Source organism: Typopeltis vanoorti, chromosome 4, assembly GCF_054136105.1.
Source record: "Typopeltis vanoorti isolate ZY-2024b chromosome 4, IOZ_Tvanoo_1.0, whole genome shotgun sequence".
NCBI lineage: Eukaryota > Metazoa > Arthropoda > Arachnida > Uropygi > Thelyphonidae > Typopeltis > Typopeltis vanoorti.
In genome coordinates, this window is record NC_143552.1 from 160793800 (window position 1) to 160813368 (window position 19569).

A 19569-nucleotide genomic window follows, 5' to 3' on the forward strand; every position below is an offset into this window, starting at 1 on the left:
TCTTCTTTTCTAGCATTTGTGATGAATCTGAAACTCAATAATTTAATTTTCGAATATCTCTGGCTTTTTTATGTAGCTGGAACCTGTGTAGCTCAGTGGATGTGGCGTTTACACATCATGGCGCTTAGCCGAACGAAGGAAGACTTGGTTTCAATTCTAGAGCAAATTTTTCTTAACCGTTTTTCGACCGGTTCCCGAGTTAATCGATCTCTGTCACGGGCAAGTGAGTTTTTTTCTCTCTCGGAAATCCAGGTTTTTCGTCCCATAAATTCAAGAAAATCGATCGTAGAACCCACACTGTCATCATCATCATCATCATCAAATTCCTGATATGTACCCTCAAGGGGTGTACAGGATATGATAGTACTACATGAAAAATTTACATCATTACTAACTTCCTATCTACAATTTTCCTCCAAATCAGTCTGTTTCTTGTCAAGACTCCAACATTATCAGACCTTATATTTCTATCATCTAAGTCACTATGTACCGTATCAATTCACCTATATCTTGGTCTTCTTCTCGGTCGTTTTCCTGCCAACTTGGCAGAGAACACTTGTTTTGCTAATCTTTCCTCGCCCATTTTGTTTAAGTGACCATACCACCTGAGATCAGCTCTGCTAACGCAATCCTAGATGCTGACAATGTCAAATTCTTTCCTAAAATTCTCGTTTTTAATATGATATTGCCATTGATGCCATCTGTTCTCGCCCCTAATCTTTCTCAGGACTCTCATATCTGTGGTCTCTAGTCTTTGGTCAAGTGTTTTACTTCTGACCCAGCTCTCAGATCCATAAGTTAAAACTGGTTTGAACACTGACTTGTACACAGCTAATTTACCGTTCCAACTAATTTCTCTCTTATTCCATATGAATTTATTCAATTGACTTCCTACCATACCAGGTTTGTTGATTCTGTTGTCTATTTCCATATTTAATTTGCCATCTTCCCTAAAAATCGTGCTTAAGTAGCTGAAATGTTTTACTTGTTCGACAGGTTCTTCATTCACAACACAGTTGACATTTTCAATGATTCTGCCTATTTTCATTGTCTTTGTCTTTTTGATGCTGATTTTCATTTTTCATACCATATCTATTACGACAGTTATTCAATTTAGTCAGAGAATCTTGCAGACTTGTAGCGGATTTATTTAGAAGTATAACATCGTCCGCATAAAGCAAAGTGTTGACATTAACATCTCCAATTTCGACATCATGTTTAATACCACTTTCCTACATAATGTGATCCATATAGATAATGAATAACAGAGGGGATAATGTACATCCTTGTCTCACACCAGATTTAACATTAAACCATCTTCCTGTACTTCCTTCAATTCTAACTGCTGACTTACAACTCAAAGATTAAGTAATGATTGATATAATGCCCCATTGACACCATATAACTGTAGTGTATTGAACAGCTTCTCTCTTGGCACCTTGTCATATGCCTTTTCCAAATCTACAAAACATAAATAGAGATCTTTGTTATATTCCCATGCTTTCTCGACTATTTGTCATACAGTGAAGATCTGATCCTGACAGCCTCTATTTGGATTGAATCCAGCTTGTTCTTCACCAAGCTTTTCTTCCACAATTCTTCTCAACTGTTTCTCAAGTATACTTGCATAGATCTTGCCAGGAACACTCAGTAGAGAAATACCTCTGTAATTCTCACATTCAGTTTTATTTCCCTTTTTATATATGGGTACTATGAGAGCTCTACTCCAATCATCGGGAATTCGTCCCTCTGTCCAGGCTCTCTGAACTATGCAGCGGAGCCACTGTAGGACTCTTATACCACCATACTTCAGCATTTCTGGTCGAATATCATCTACTCCTGCTGCCTTTCCACATTTCAAGCCTTCGATGGCTTTTTCTACTTCAAGTATGGATATGTATTCCTGACTGCATGCCTGGTCTGTGATTTTTATCACTGCTTATTTAATTTAGCAGTTTTTTAAAGTAATTACTCTATACTTCAAGGATACCTTTTTCTCCTGTTTTCATTTCACGTTTATCATCTCCAACTCCTTTTACAGCACTCTTTCGTCAATTCCTAAGCTTCTTCAAACAACCTACAGAATATTTTGCCACCTTCTTGATATTTATTTTCTATGTTCTTGCCAAAGTCCTCCCATGACTTTTGTTTAGCTAGTTTTACACAGTGTTTCACTTTCTTGCATTTGTCTCTGTATTCTCTAAGAGCACAAGCTGACTTATTTGCCAGGAACTTTTGATATGCTTTCTTCTTTTCCTTCACTGCCTCTTTAACTTCCTGTGTCCACCATGGAGTCCTGATTTTTCTATCCTAGCAGACAACCTCACCACATGCCTCTCTAACTCAATCAATCAGGGTTTTCTTCTAGGCTTGCCACTGAATCTCCAATGTTTGATTCTTGTTCTCAAACTCTTTCATTTTTCCTTCAATAATATTTGTTTATTTTAGTCTACAGTTCACATCTGAGAGCTGATCAACTTGAATTTGCTTTAAAACTTTCTTACATGTCATTCTTTTCAATATGAAATTCAATTTTATCCTGCTCAAGACTGAATAGTGATCACTTCCAATTTCAAATCCTCTGTACACTCTGGTGTCCTGCCCCAGGGAGAAAACATCACTATGAACTATAACATAGTCAGTTAGACTTTTCTTATTCCTTGCCTCTTCTCTCCATGTGAATTTGTGCACATTTTTATGTTGGAACATGGTGTTAGTAATAACCAGTCCATGTCCTGAGCAAAATCCAACAGGTATTTGCCATTATTATTAGCTTTGCTCTTTTCTCCAAATTTTCCCAAAATATTTCTGTATGTCACACAATCATTTCCTACTCTGCTATTTAGATCTCCAACAAGGACCAACTTTTCCTTTTTCATTGTGTCAGTAACTTTCTCTAGAGCCTAAAAATTCCTCCACTTCTACCTTAGTAGAACCCTCTGTGGGACCATAGGCACAAATAAGTCTCATTATCCAGTTCCCCATTCTGATATTTGCCCAAATCACTCTACTTTAGACTGACTGCCATTCAAGAAGATTAGCCTCGTATTTTGTGTTGAATACTATGGCTACTCCTTCTTTTCCTTGATTGTCATTGCCTGAATATACCATTTTATATTTATTGTCCAGAAAGATCTCACCAGTTTTTGTCTTTTTTGTTTCAGTCACCCCTATTATGTCGATCTGGTACTTATTTAATTCCTCCGCTAGCTCCCACACTGTTTCAGATATAAAATATATTGTGTTTACGACCGCGAGATAGCGCCAGTAGTCGAGCCGTCTCCTCACTGAGCCGCTTAATTAGTGATAGCATTGGGTCAGCTATCTCTGATTTGTCACCAGTGGGGATTGAACTGCCTACTCAGTCTCAAAAAGTTAGATAGGACTGAAACTGCCTCGCCTACTCCATATATGGATATAAAAAGGCATTAGCTGATTTCATTTATGCACGCATGTATAAATCATTGCTCTTCATAAACAGGCCCATCCGAGAGTATCTGATGCACCTAGGCAAAGAAAATTTAGTTACCCCTATACATTGTCTCTCTCTCGATATTTTGTCATACTCACACAAGCACACATACTCCTACACATGTGGATATTTATAAAAATAACATTATGAATATTAAAAAATTTATTAATCAAAACCAATACATTTGTATCCATATATGATTACTCCTAATATCTGTATAGTAAGAAAATTATTACATCTTAAATACAAAAATTATGAAAAATTAATCTTTTGGGCTTTTGCTTTGGGAAAGTTTTTAATTAATTCATCTATATTGATTGTAGATGCAATTTCATGCTCTATAGATATTGCTCGACCAGTGAGTCGTTCCAGAAGAGATGCCAGAAGGAGGAAAAATCTCTTCACTTGAGGTTAAGTATACAAAGAGCACGGGAGTGGAAGAAATAGAGAAAGCCGAAAATAATGTAGGATCATCAGCGAGCACCAGGACGGTTTGACTTATTTCAGTTTTTTATTATTAATCAATATTTTACTAATTTTTTTCGAAGGTTGTAATTTTTTCCCGAACTATGTAGCAAAATCTGGTACCCCGAAGACTTAGCGCCCCTGGGCGATTGCCCAGGTTCGCCTAATGATAAAATCGGCCTTGTTCATAAATCTAAAGCACCATGATGGCGATCCTGTGTAATCGATGATATTTCTTTCTGTTACCATTCTTTTTGATCCTTGAATAATCGTTTTTTTTTTTATTTTTTTAGATACGCAGCAACTCAACCTTCTTTTATCCATTTTCCAAGTTTTTAATTCATTTTCAATTTCTAGCGATTTTGTCTGTTTTCTGCAGAGATTGTGTTCTTTTAGAATTTGCTATTAATTTTTCTGTAGGCGGTGGCGCTAAGTGCCACTCTGCTTCCCTATTGCCATTCTCTTTTGCTCTTACTCAACACACTATTCTTAAACACAATCGTGTAGCTATATCCATTGATTACTAGTTTAAATGCGCACTTGTTAACGACCGTACAACTATTCAAACTGATCACGTATTAACGACAAGCGATGACGCACCGTAACTGCGTGTATATATATATATATATATATATATATAGATAGATAGATATATCCACGCAGATCTAGCGATTTTGTCTGTTTTCTGCAGAGATTGTGTTCTTTTAGAATTTGCTATTAATTTTTCTGTAGGCGGTGGCGCTAAGTGCCACTCTGCTTCCCTATTGCCATTCTCTTTTGCTCTTACTCAACACACTATTCTTAAACACAATCGTATAGCTATATCCATTGATTACTAGTTTAAATGCGCACTTGTTAACGACCGTACAACTATTCAAACTGATCACGTATTAACGACAAGCGATGACGCACCGTAACTGCGTGTATATATATATATATATATATATATATAGATAGATATATATATCCACGCAGATCATCATCATCGTTTGTTACGCTTTCGCGCAGGTCAACATTTTACCGCATAAACTTCCCTAACCGATAATCCCACGGAATAGGTTGGTTGCTCCTTATTCCCGGTAGTATCCCATGTCTATCGAAGCATGTGTTCACGGGGCATGTTTTGCCTGCTTTGCAGGAGGAAAAACCCCAGGATAAACTGGGAAAAAACCCTGTTGATCACGTCTGGCTAACTTGGTTATGGCTGAGGAAGATCCTTAAGCTCCTCACGTCATCGACGGGAATCGAGCCTAGGGCACTCTTTTCCCAGGTATATGGTTGCGAAGCGCACAGCCACTAGGCTAACAGTGAAGACTTGTGTAGCTCAGTAGAAGTGGCGTTTACACTCTACAGCGCTTGACCGCACCACGAAAGGCGTTCGAATCTAATCGCCGACTAGATGAACTTTTTCTAAAAGCTTTTTCTCTACCGATTCCAGAGTTAGTCGCTCTGCGGCACGGGCCAGCGGTTTTTCGTCCCATAAACTCAAGAAAATCGGCCGTCGAACCCAGACTATTTTCAGACTTTAAAAAAAAATATATTGTGTTAGGGTTAGGGACCACCAGATGGCTGCACTTACTAGCCACTTTCTTCACTGCGTGCCGATTAATTAGTGATAGCCTTGGACCAGCTATCTCTAATTGGCTACCAGTGGAGATTGAACTGCCCCCTCAGTCTCCAAAAGTTTGATGGGGCTAAAAAACTGCCTCGCCTCCTCCCTATACGGGAACAAAAAGGCGTTAGCTGTTTTTTTAAAGAATAAATATAAATATAATTCAAAACTTACTGATTGTAGTTTTCCATATGGTTAATTTTCATTCCATGGCAGCCAGATGCCTAACACTTAGATCTACAACTAATCAAAAGAACTCCACTAAAGGTCCCATGTAGATTACCCCTGCTCAAAGCAATGACAACTTTATCCATTACTGAATCGATACAGTCGACTAGGCATCGAAATCAAGCTGCTCCTATACAAACTATTATCAGCCCTATACTAACATAACGATCGCCAAGCTGGAGACATACGAAGGACTCGAATGTCAGAAAACTACAAATGAACAGAAAACAAGGTATCCGCATGAGGTTCAACGTTCAATGGTTCATGAGAAATGCCCAGTATCATCGAGATGCTGATATCCCCGATTTCGCAACAATTATTATTATTTTTATTCATGATACCGACAAGGAGTCCGAGACTCATCGAGGGAAGACACCTACTGTACAACTCTCCGTTTCTACCACTACAAAAACGTCTACTAGCAATCATCTACATCAACGCCGTCTACTGCCTGCCACCACCACTAACTCACCTTCAACTGAAAAAGTGCATATACAGATTCCTCCCATCACGACAAGAATCGAACTTAGGCCTTTTCCAATCAAAGGGCGCAACGTACAGTCGTTTTTCCAATTGCGCTACGGATACGCTAAAAATAAATGTAATTGCCTGTAATCACTAGGGCTTCCATTATCATTTTACTCTACTAATAGAATTACCATCCTAACCGGAATGGCTGCAAACTTTTATTGAGAATACAGCCAGCCACTCTAACCCATTAATCCACCAGGCGGTGGACTACGACGAACACTTGTATTCAAGACACAAAATGCACTGTGCGGATAAACATGAAATACACTACTAATCAGTCCATAATGGACGAGCCAAGTGCTCATCAAAATGAACTAAATTTGTATTTTTTTTCTTTCAGAAATCGATAAAGAGATAAAGAACCAAACTTCGAGTCAATCTTGCCAGAAGTGTTAACGTTAAAATTTCAAACTTGGTATCTCTTCTGGTTCTGGATTCCACTGATGTCCACTAATTAAAGGTTAAAACCGCTTTGAGTTTTACCCCTTCCCATAATGCATATCATTACACACATCGGAAAGGATATGTGCTTGACATTATGGGATACTGAGGCAGTTGATGTGAAGTCATTAGCCTCTACATTAAAGAAGCCTAGTCGTGAAGAAGCTTCGTCAACAGACTTTGTTTCTTTACATTTGTATAAAGGACTAAAGACGAATATAATCATTTCTTTGCTTTTTTTTAAGTTTCATTTATAATCAATTTAAAAAAGAACTTTCTAGAAACCAGTTTCTCTTGTCTTTGGAATCCTCAAAAGCATGGTGTTTCAGAGCAGAGTTCTTCACATCGCAGATCTGAAAGACAAAACCACATATCATGTGCGAAACTTTTCGACAGATCAGTTGCCTTCCGTTGTAGACAGTGATGTATTACGATTTAGCTATTGGTTTTGCACAAAGGCGAACACATTGAACATCGCCTCTAATGATTAACCCGATCTTCTCGCTGCACTTCAGCACTGTGTAATGTGTTTTGAATCACATCAAATATGATTTATTAAAAAATCATCTAACACCTTTTGTTCCCCTATATGCAGTAGGCGAGGCCATTTTAGCCTTATCTAACTTTTGGAGAGTGAAGTGGAAGTTTCGAACTCCACCGATAGTCAATAACTGGCCCAAAACTATTACAATAATTATACACAGCATATGATGAAGAGAGACGGCTGACAAGTGCTACCATCTCGTGGTCCCTAATCCTAACACTATGTTGACTATCTGTAAATAGTTTGGGATTCACGGTTGATTGTCCTAAGTTTATGGTATACGAAAAACCAGAGTTCCTGGGAGGAGGAAAAAAAAACACTTCTCCATGGAAGAGATTGACTAACTCGGGAAGCAGTCGAAAAAAAGGCTTCATTAAAGTTCCTCTACTAGGTGACTGAAATGAAACCTAGATCTCTCTGCCAAGGGCAGAGGATGCGAACATCACTCCCACTGAGACTAAAACCAGGGAGTAAAAACTCGCTTGCCCGTGCTAGTGATCGACTAACTCGGGAACTAGTCGGAAAAAAAGTCTTGAGGTTCCTCTAGTCCAGTGCTTCCCAAACGTCTGGATGTCAGGGACCCCTTTACAAAAATTAAAATATTTCACGGCCCCCCCTCAGAAAAAAAATCGTAATAGTGAGATATATTATTATAATATTTATTGTATTTATATTCAATACAAAACATACACAGCGAATACTGCAAAAATCAAATGCATATATTACATTTTTTTGCCTTTTACCGTTTGGTTCTGAAGACGATGCGGGCTGTTCTGGTAAAATATGAAATACTGTCCTTTTTTTTTTTTTTTTTTTTGAGTCTATTTCTGCTTCTTCTGATTGTTCGCGGGAATGTTTTTTTTATTTTTTATCAGCCACTTCTCCATCTCAGGGTTAAATTTTTTAACTTAGAATAGGTCAAATAATATCACCCACTTTTACCGTATCTAGCAGATTGTCTGGAAATAGACTCTCCGTGAAGTCTAGCAATAAGTTTTAATAGAGGTAAACCGTGAGTAGACATAACTATACATAATAAATAACGGAAAAAACTCACGTAGAAATATTATTTAATAGTATAATTTTCGCCTGTGTGTCACAGACATCTTCAGTACAATTAAGCTCAAAATTAAACACTAACTGACAATTCCAAAAAGCGCCACCTAAGTAGCTGGTGTAAGATAACTAAAAAGGTCAATAACTTTCCTAAAAAAAAAAAAAAAAAATTAATACAATAAAAAGTTAGGAAAGATTAGCTGATTTGTAAAGTACTATCTCCCCATAAAGGGGATAGACGTAAGCCGTCGGATCTGTTTAAGTTAGGAGAATGAAGTAGAGTTTCACATGCTTCTTTATAAAGGACGTTCCATGAGAAACTGACTTTTGTGAAGAACTCTTGTCTTTCTCCAATGAACTCTGTGTCTAGTGAAGATGGCATGTTCTGCAAGTCCCGACTTTTCAGGTTTAAAGTATTCAATATAAGATTGGTGTTCTTCTAGCCGAATGGAGGCAGATCTTCCCGTTTGTCCGAAATAACATAATTCATTGGGCCCACTCCTTTTGTTCTACAGACGATCTTTTACAGAAAGAAGTACAATATATAACTTCTTCCTTTATATCTAATGGCTATAAGAATTGCTTCATTAAAAGAACTTTGAGTAGATTTAATATGTCTCCCTCTTCAAACACAGAGGAAATAACGCGCATTACTATCCCTTATATACAAGGCATCAGTGAACGTATAGCAAACATTTTAAAACCACTGAATATTTTTGTTGCCTTTCGACCGTTTAGAAAAATCTCCACCTTTCTCGCTTCTCCAAAGGACAAGCTTCCACATCTTAATCATCCAGGTGTCTACCAGATTCCGTGCTCTTGTGGATTATGTTATTTCGGACAAACGGGAAGATCTGCCTCCATTCGGCTAGAAGAACACCAATCTTATATTGAATACTTTAAACCTGAAAAGTCTGGACTTGCAGAACATGCCATCTTCACTAGACACAGAGTTCATTGGAGAAAGACAAGAGTTCTTCACAAAAGTCAGTTTCTCATGGAACGCCTTTATAAAGAAGCATGTGAAACTCTACTTCATTCTCCTAACTTAAACAGATCCGACGGCTTACGTCCTTTATGGGAGATAGTACTTTACAAATCAGCTAATCTTTCCTAACTTTTTATTGTATTAATTTTTTTTTTTTTTTTTTTTTTTTTTTTAGGAAAGTTATTGACCTTTTTAGTTATCTTACACCAGCTACTTAGGTGGCGCTTTTTGGAATTGTCAGTTAGTGTTTAATTTTGAGCTTAATTGTACTGAAGATGCCTGTGACACACAGGCGAAAATTATACTATTAAATAATATTTCTACGTGAGTTTTTCCGTTATTTATTATGTATAATCACCACTTACCAATACTGGCACACCACAGACTGATAACATGAAATTAGTGAATATTACCTGAATAACGGAATCCCCGGACCAGGAACATTTTTCTCTTTTGTGACTTTTCTCCCTTTAAGGTAATTAAGCCTAACGCGAAACAGACAGCAAAGGCAGGTTATTAAAACGTGCATATGATTGGTGCGGTATTAACGAAAGATCGCGCAACCGAAAGATAAAAGCATAGCTGACAATTGAGTTGAAATGCTAACTCTCTTCAACCGAATTCCATGTGTGAAACTGCCATAACATTCATTATATATATATACAGGGTGTTCGGGATAAATTTGACATATTTATAATTAATTATATTTTTCCGTAAGTTACATGTATTAACACACACTTCTCTTCATTAAAAGTTTGGACCCTTCTTCATTCATATACAAGATGTCAGAAAGGATGGATAGCTGGAACCCACCTGAATCATGGAAGAGAATAACTTGTATCATGATGATTCGTGCCCGCCCATCAAAATAAGGATATTACGACTGCTGCCCAATGCTCCCTGAATACAGTAAAAACAATCAGGCATGAACTAGAGACTTGCAATGGTGACTACGAGGATGTAGCAAGAAGAAAGATCCCTAGCAGACGATCTGATTGCGTTCGTACAGCAGAATTCCTCGCAAATCTGCAGGAACAGGTGTTGAAGAACCCTGGCATTGGAATTCGGGCTTTGTTCGTGGAGTTGCTAACTGTAGTCAAGCCCTGGATAACAAGGGTAGCCAATGGTAGGCCGTATGTATGGCAGCAGGATTCGGCCCCTTGCCACACCTCTGGGAAAAGTCAAAAATGGTTGTCTGAAAATTTCTACGACTTCACCAGTCCAAATGTTTGGCCTCCAAACTCCCAGACCTTAACCCCATGGATTATTTTGTATGGGGCGCAGTTGAAAAAGACACCAATCGCACTTCCAGTAATACAAAAGCCCAGTTAATGGATAAAATTAAAACAGTTTTTTGCGGCCCTTCCCAGGGAGACTGTAGCATCAGCTTGTTCGAGGTTCCGAAGCAGAATTGAAGCTGTGATCGATGCTAATGGTGGTTATTTTGAGTAAATCTTGTTGATAGTATTGTAATTAACTCTGCCTGTAATGTTTTTTTGTCAATTCATTAAATTTAATAGATACAAAGAAGATTTTCTTTTTCCTTACGAAAACTGTCAAATTTATCCCGAACACCCTGTATTACTTAGTTTTAACACTCTTAGGAATTTTAACACGTTCGGTTGAATTTTATTGTTGCCTTGGGAAATCGAACTCACACACATCTAATTAATAACAATAGTTTTTAGTTAGATACTGTGTTTGCCCATGCAACATATGGTTTTGTTTCAGTCTATACAGCATAGTTTCTGTATGAGGGGAAATGTGATTCATTAATTAGTGTGTTTTTATCCCAGTTGTCTGTAATTGCACTATTTGTTGAGAAATATATTACACAGACTCCTCATACCTTATTCACTGGCATAATAAAAGTACTTGTTTTTATTGCCTCTGCAGTATAGTGGCTGTTAGGGAGGGGGTGTTGTTTACCACTGCAAGCGAGTTACTGTCTCCCCACATGAACTTGTTTAAGCTTTTTTTCATATGCGAAGTATATGCGAAACGTTTGTTGGTAACAGAAAACTAGATCGGATGACAGTGATAATATAAAACGAGTTTTGATATGTATATAAAGTCAATATCAAACAGTCCCTGATTACGAACGCGTGATGAAAGGGACAGGAAGATGTTGAGCTTCCCTGGAGAACATTCGAAGTAAATACAATTAACCACTGCTTTGAAATGAAACATATGAATAAACAATATTTACTAATATTCATATACGCAGGAAGCAAAGTTTGTGAACCAACACCAATGTGTGAATTTTTCCATTAAAATATAAAAAAATAACAAAAAAGAAATAATAAATAATAAAAGTTAAATACGTTTCTTTTAAAATAAAAAAATCTACTTAGTCTTAAAACATTTTAAATTTGTTTTCATTATTTCACGACCCCCCTCAACAAAACCTACGGCCCCAAGGGGGCCGCGGCCCACAGTTTGGGAAGCGCTGCTCTAGTCGGCGACTGTAATCGAACTTATCTTTCTGTTAAGGGTACAGGATGCAAACTTCGCTTCCACTGAGACTATTTTATTAACACCACAATAAATAAATAAATACATTATAGTAAATAATATTTACAATATTGTATATCATACTGCTTTACAACTATTTAATTTTGTGAAATTACTTTCTACAATTCTGTAACCCGACACTCGTGGTTTATATGTAAGTTAATTCATTCTTTCGGTTATATATATATATATATATATATATATATATAATTTTTTAAAAAATCAGCTAACGCCTTTTTATTCCCCTATAAATAGGGAGTAGGCGAGGCCGTTTTTAGCCCTATCTGACTTTTGGAGACGGAGTGGGCAGTTCATTCTCCACTGGTACCCAATCAGAGATAGCTGGCTCAAGGCTATCACTAATTAAGTGGCACACAGTGAAGAGAGACCGCTCAACAAGTGCCACCATCTCGTGGTCCCTACCCCTAACACTCGTATGTAATGTCTGAAATAATGTGGGTTCTATGGTCGATTTTCTTGAGTTTACAGGACGAAAAACCCGAGTATCAGGGGAGAAAAACCCGATTGCGCGTGCCAGAGATCGACTAACTCGGGTAGACTCGATATCAAGTTTTCCTTCTTGCGGCCAAGCGCCGTGGTGCGTAAACGCCACATTCACTGAGGCTACACAGGCGTTATATGTAAATAAATAAAGGATACCAAGTAATTTTATAAACTTGTTTTTTTTTTACTCCTTCTCCCAAGTAAGCAAAACAGTTAAGTTTGCACCTGAACATAGTTCAAGTCTAAAAGGTAGTGCAACACCAGAGCAACTCGTTGTAAAGGTGGAAAAGTTGTGATCATTATTCTTAGTATTTCCCATAATGTAAAACACATCTCACTAGAAGATGTATACTGTTATACATTATGGGTGGGGGGGATCACTACCCAGACCGGTTTCAACCTTTTTTGAGGTCTCCTCAGTGAGTAGCTGGACCCTGAAATACCAAGGTTTAGAGTCCTTATAAGGACTGGCTTAAAGAGGCGAAGCAAAAATGCTTTTCATCTTCCCCATTATCTGTAGAGGAGAGTGTAGGGATAAGGTGTTATTGAGCTATTAAAGCTCTCATCACGGTAAGAGGATAACAGCAATAGCCAAGCCTCAGAACTTCATTGGCTACAGCATTGTCATCCATTACCCTTCAAGGAAATATTAGTCACTGCATCTCACGGTCGATTGTGCCCTACCAAGGTTTTTAGTAATACAAAGACTTATCAACTTTACTTATACAAGTTGCTACAAGGTGCTTTTACTTCGAATAAGATACTCTGGATGAGATAAAGATGTGAAAATTTTTTACATTAGGGATAATATATATTAAGGATGCCAAGTAATTTTATTAACTTTTTTTTTTTTTGTATAGGCAAAGTTGATAAGGTTCTATATTACTAAAAACCTTGGTATTTTGGGATCTAGCTACCCACTGAGGAGACCTCAAAAAAGGTTGAAACCGGTCTGGGTAGGGACCCCCCCACCCATGATGTATAACAGTATACATCTTCTAGTGAGATGTGGTTTACATAATGGGAAATACTAAGAATAGTGATCAGAGCTTTATTCACCTTTACAACGAGTTTCCCTGGTGTTGAACTACCTTATCGACTTGAACTATTTTCAGGCGCAAACTTAACTGTTTTGCTTACTTGGGAGAAGGAGTAAAAAACCAAGTTTATAAAATTACTTGGTATCCTTAATATTATCCCCAACGTAAAAAATTTTCACATATATATATATATATATATATAATCCTCAAGGGCTCACTCTAGTGAGTACGGACAAGGCGAACCCGAAGCACTTGAAGCTGAACTACGCCTTATTTCATGTAATATACACCTGTTGTATTATCTGTAGACTGGTCCCTACCCTTCTTTCCCTCTGTATTTCTTTTCACCTTGCTTCTTCCCCCCAATGTTATTAGAGTATTCGAGGGCTAGGGGTGATTCTGTCCTATTTACCTATTTTTTTATCTCATGCACCTGCCCACCCCCAGTTAAAAAAGGTGAAGACAAATCAGAACTCTATACCGCATCGGTCGTCGCGCGGGTTACCAAGGACCGCACTGGGTGTTAGGCTTCCTGGACAGCCAGTGACAAATGGGCTACAGGAGCAAGATCCACAGAACCCTAAAGTATTTACTAGGAAAAAGTGGAGCATGGCTGAAAATAGAGGTCATGCAGTGCTTCTACAGTTCAACCCATCCGTTAAGGGATTTCAGAAATGAGTGTTCCAACTTTGGCTTGAACGACACCCAAATTCTGAAATTTCATTCGAAAGGCTGATGCAGCAATGCAGCTTCATTATCAAACGCAAGGTATTTTGTGAACTTGAGCTGGAAGCACTGAAACCTCAAGCTGTAAAAGGAGACCGTACTGACGCTGAAGTAACCAAGAATATGAATATAGCAGAACCTGATTCCGGCGTGTAGAATGCTGAAAATTTTGAAAATATACAAATAGTTGAAAGAAAGCTATCAGATAAGGAACAAGAACTAAGAAAAATTATCGAGCAAATGAACAGCAACCAGGAACGAGTTAGGCTTTCAATATTGAGACAAGTACCACAACAAAAACTGAAGGAACTCGTACAAGAGGCCAATAAAGCTGCTAGGGATATTCCTACTGGAACTATTGGGCAAACGAATGTACTCAATAGCCTACGTCGTAACCTCTGAATTAGGATATAAGATTAGTGAACCCAAAAGCAGTAAGGCTCAGGAACCAAAGTGGAAGCATCGACTGGAGAATAAAATTCTTAAACTCAGAGTAGAGGTAAGCAATTTGAAAAACCTTAAGGAAAAGAAGCTGAAAAACACAAAAATCTGAAATAACCTCATAAAGAGATATAATACTGGAACACGACCTATTGATAAAGTATTAGAGGAAGTGAAACAAAAAATAGTTGCAGTTACAGCTAAAATAAGAAGATACAGTGCAATCATTGAACAGTACAAGCAAAATTCGATGTTTCGCGCAAATCAGCACCAGTTTTACAAGAAAATTGATTGCTGCAGGAATGATAATCTTAAAGAAAATATAAAGATAAATACCAGCGACAAAGAAAATACACTAAAGTTTTGGAAAAACCTACGGGACAACCCTAAGAGACACAATAACAAGGCAATACGGATTGAACAAATTTCGAACGAATCTCAAGAACGAAAAATGGACCAACTGAAAATAACAACTGAAATGGTTCAAAAGCAAGCTAAAAAAATAAAAAATTGGTCAACACCCGGGAAGGATGAATTACATGGCTACAGGTTGAAATATCTAACAGGCTTACGTGAAAGACTTGCTAACTAATTTTATGATGTTTTAGAAGGAAAAAGCAAAGAAGAGTAGCTCACACCAGAGAAAACGTTTTTGATCATAAAGGATAAAGAAAAAGGTCCAAACCCAGAAAACCTCCGAATAATAACCTGCCTGCCAACAACCTTTAGGCTACTCACAGGCATACTAGCTGATAAAATATACAGCTATCTTAAAGCAAATTCTCTTCTCCCAATTGAACAAAAAGGTAACAGCAAAAATTCAAGTGGCACAAAATACCAATTGCTGATTGATAAAATGATTCTTAAAAATTGCAAACGTAGAAAAACCAACCTTCATATGGCTTGGATAGATTATAAAAAAGCGTTTGATTCGGTGCATCATAGTTGGATTTTAAAAAGCACAGAACTATTCGGTATTAACGAAAACGTGCAAAAATTTTTGCAATCCAGCATGAAAAACTGGAAAACAAGGTTGGTTATAAATAGAGAAGAAATTGGAGAGGTAAACATAAAATGAGACATCTTTTAATGAGACTCTTTATCTCCTCTATTGTTTATATTGTCGTTGATCCCCTTAACTAGAATTTTAAATAAATGCTCATGGTTATCAAACTGCCCAAAAGAGTGCAAAGATATCTCACCTTTTATACATAGACGATCTGAAGTTATATGCAAAATGAGAATGAACTCGGATCGTTGCTTAACACTGGGCACATATTCAGTGAAGATATGTCAATGGATTTTGGCTTAGACAAATGTGCAATGGCAGGAATAACAAGAGGAAAGTTTGAAGATATGAACGAAAACGAGCTGCTCAATCATGAAATAATCAAGGCAATAAAATTCGAAGACAGCTACAAATATTTGGGAATTTTAGAAGCATCACAAATTCTGCACAATAAGATCAAAGAACTAGAGCAGAATACATAAGACGATTAAGAAAACTCCTTAGTCAATGCTTAATGCTGGAAATTTGATAAAAGCAATTAATATCTGGGCCATACCTGATCTGAGATATTCAGCAGCCATTGTTGAATGGATCCAGCTAGAGATGGAAGATTTAGATCGAAAAACTCGAAAATTAATGATAATACACCATGCCCTCAATCCTCGCAGTGACATTGATAGGCTCTATCTATCACGCAAAAAAGGAGGCAGATGAATATTACAAGTGAAGCAAGTTATTGAAGAAGATAAACGAAATTTAAATGATTATCTGCAGCAAACAACGGAAAAATTTCTAATTGAGGTAAGGAAAGAGCGTTTATTTAAACCCATGGAAAAATTGGAATACAAAACCAACCAAGTAAAAGTGAGAACCGAAAGATGGAAAAATAAGGCATTGCATGGAAAATACCTTCCCAGCATAGACAGCAACTTGACCTGGCAATGGTTGAGAAATGGAACACTAAAGAAAGAAACAGAATCGGTAATTTTTGCAGCACAAGAACAGGCCATTAAAACCAACGTTATGAAGGCAAAAATACAAAAAATTCAAGAAGACAGTAAATGTAGATTGTGCAAAGAAAAGAAAGAAACGGTACACCACATAAGTGGATGCAGCAAAATCGCACAAATGGAGTACCGTAAAAGGCATCATGACGTCGTTAAGATAATTCACTGGCATTTATGTAAAAAGTATGGGTTTGAAGTATCTAAGCTCTATTGGAAGCATAAAGTGGTTGAGAATGTAAAAGCTAAAATACTCGGGATTTCAAAATCCAGACTGACAAAAGCTTGGAATGTAATACACCCGCTATCACAGTGGTTGAAAAAAGTGAAAACAAGGGTGTTAAGGTTATCAAAATATCAGTACCAGGAGATAGCCGGATTGACGACAAAAAAAAATGAAAAAATAACAAAATATCGCGATTTGTAAATCGAAGTTGAACGAATCTGGCAAAAGAAAACGAAAGTTGTTCCCATAATAATAGGTGCTTTATGCGCCATCCATAAAGCATTGAAAAAACATCTAAAAGCACTCTAGTTAGATGAATTAAAAATTGCGCAGCTGCAAATGGCCGCTTAGTTCGGTATAGCTTTCATTTTCAGGAAGTATTTCCACAACTCATAGGACCTTGGGTAGTGCTCGAATTATTGGAATATAACCAGCCTTTTTTTAAGACTGAGGAAGCAAATCAAGCGTTGATGAATATTATATATATACAGGGTGTTCGGGATAAATTTAACAGTTTCGTAAGGAAAAAGAAAATCTTCTTTGTATCTATTAAATTTAATGAATTGACAAAAAAACATTACAGGCAGAGTTAATTACAATACTATCAACAAGATTTACTCAAAATAACCACCATTAGCATCGATCACAGCTTCAATTCTGCTTCGGAACCTCGAACAAGCTGATGCTACAGTCTCCCTGGGAAGGGCCGCAAAAACTGTTTTAATTTTATCCATTAACTGGGCTTTTGTATTACTGGAAGTGCGATTGGTGTCTTTTTCAACTGCGCCCCATACAAAATAATCCATGGGGTTAAGGTCTGGGGAGTTTGGAGGCCAAACATTTGGACTGGTGAAGTCGTAGAAATTTTCAGACAACCATTTTTGACTTTTCCCAGAGGTGTGGCAAGGGGCCGAATCCTGCTGCCATACATACGGCCTACCATTGGCTACCCTTGTTATCCAGGGCTTGACTACAGTTAGCAACTCCACGAACAAAGCCCGAATTCCAATGCCAGGGTTCTTCAACACCTGTTCCTGCAGATTTGCGAGGAATTCTGCTGTACGAACGCAATCAGATCGTCTGCTAGGGATCTTTCTTCTTGCTACATCCTCGTAGTCACCATTGCAAGTCTCTAGTTCATGCCTGATTGTTTTTACTGTATTCAGGGAGCATTGGGCAGCAGTCGTAATATCCTTATTTTGATGGCGGGCACGAATCATCATGATACAAGTTATTCTCTTCCATGATTCAGGTGGGTTCCAGCTATCCATCCTTTCTGACATCTTGTATATGAATGAAGAAGGGTCCAAACTTTTAAATGAAGAGAAGTGTGTGTTAATACCTGTAACTTACGGAAAAATATAATTAATTATAAATATGTCAAATTTATCCCGAACACCCTGTATATATATATATATGTGTGTGTGTGTGTGTGTGTGTGTGAAAAGTTTTTTACCTTGGGGATAATATATATTAAGGATACCAAGTAATTTTATAAACTTGATTTTTTTTACTCCTTCTCCCAAGTAAGCAAAGCAGTTAAGTTCGTGCCTAAACGTAGTTCAAGTATAAAGGTAGTGCAACACCAGGCAAACTCGTTGTAAAGGTGGGTAAAGCTCTGATCACTATTCTTAGTGTTTCCCATAATGTAAAACACATCTCACTATGAGATGTATACTGTTATACATTATGGGTGTGGGGGGGGGGTTACTACCCAGACCGGTTTCAACCTTTTTTGAGGTCTCCTCAGTGAGTAGCTAGCTCACATCTTTATCTCATCCAGAGTTTCTTATTCAAAGTAAAAACAACTTGTAGCAACTTGTATAGGTAAACTTGATAACGCTCTGTATTACAAAAAACCTTGGTATTTCAGGGTCTAGCTACTCACTGAGGAGACCTCAAAAATGGTTGAAACCGGTCTGGGTAGTGACCCCCCCCCACACACACCCATAATGCATAACAGTATACATCTCTTAGAGAGATGTATTTTACATTATTGGAAATACTAAGAATAGTAATCAGAGCTTTACCCACCTTTATAACGAGTTGCCCTGGTGTTGCACTGCCTTTAGACTTGAACTACGTTCAGGCGCAAACTTAACTGTTTTGTTTACTTAGGAGAAGGAGTAAGAAAATCAATTATTATTAAAATTAAGGGGATATTAAATCCCACATTGTTTTAAACCGGTCTGGGTAGTGACCTCCAAACATAATGTAATAACAGCATACATTTCCTAGCAAATGTGTTTTTACATTATGGAAAATATCAAAGAATAGCGATCTGAACTTCCCCCACCTTTGCAACGAGTTGCCCGAGATTGTACTACGTACTAGGACTACTTGCATTATCTCAAGCTAGTAATTCGCCGATACTTTATAGTTTACCATATTCGGCATGAAACTCTCTGATTCTAATCTTTGAGTTTCTTATTTGGTTTTAAAACAATGTGGGATTTAATATCCCCTTAATTTGAATAATGTTTATATCGCCGAAATGAAGCGTATTGGCTCTTTATATTTAAATAATAAAACCAAGTTAATAAAATTACTTGGCATCCTTAATATATATTATCCCTAATGTAAAACATTTTCACATCTTTATCTCATCCAGAGTTTCTTATTCAAAGTAAAAGCACCTTGTAGCAACTTGTATAGGTAAAGTTAATAAGGCTGTGTATTACTAAAAACCTTGTTATAAGCAGGGGTATCTGAACAATCGACCGTGAGATGCGGTGATTGATTCATTCATTCCAATACCCTTGGAGGGT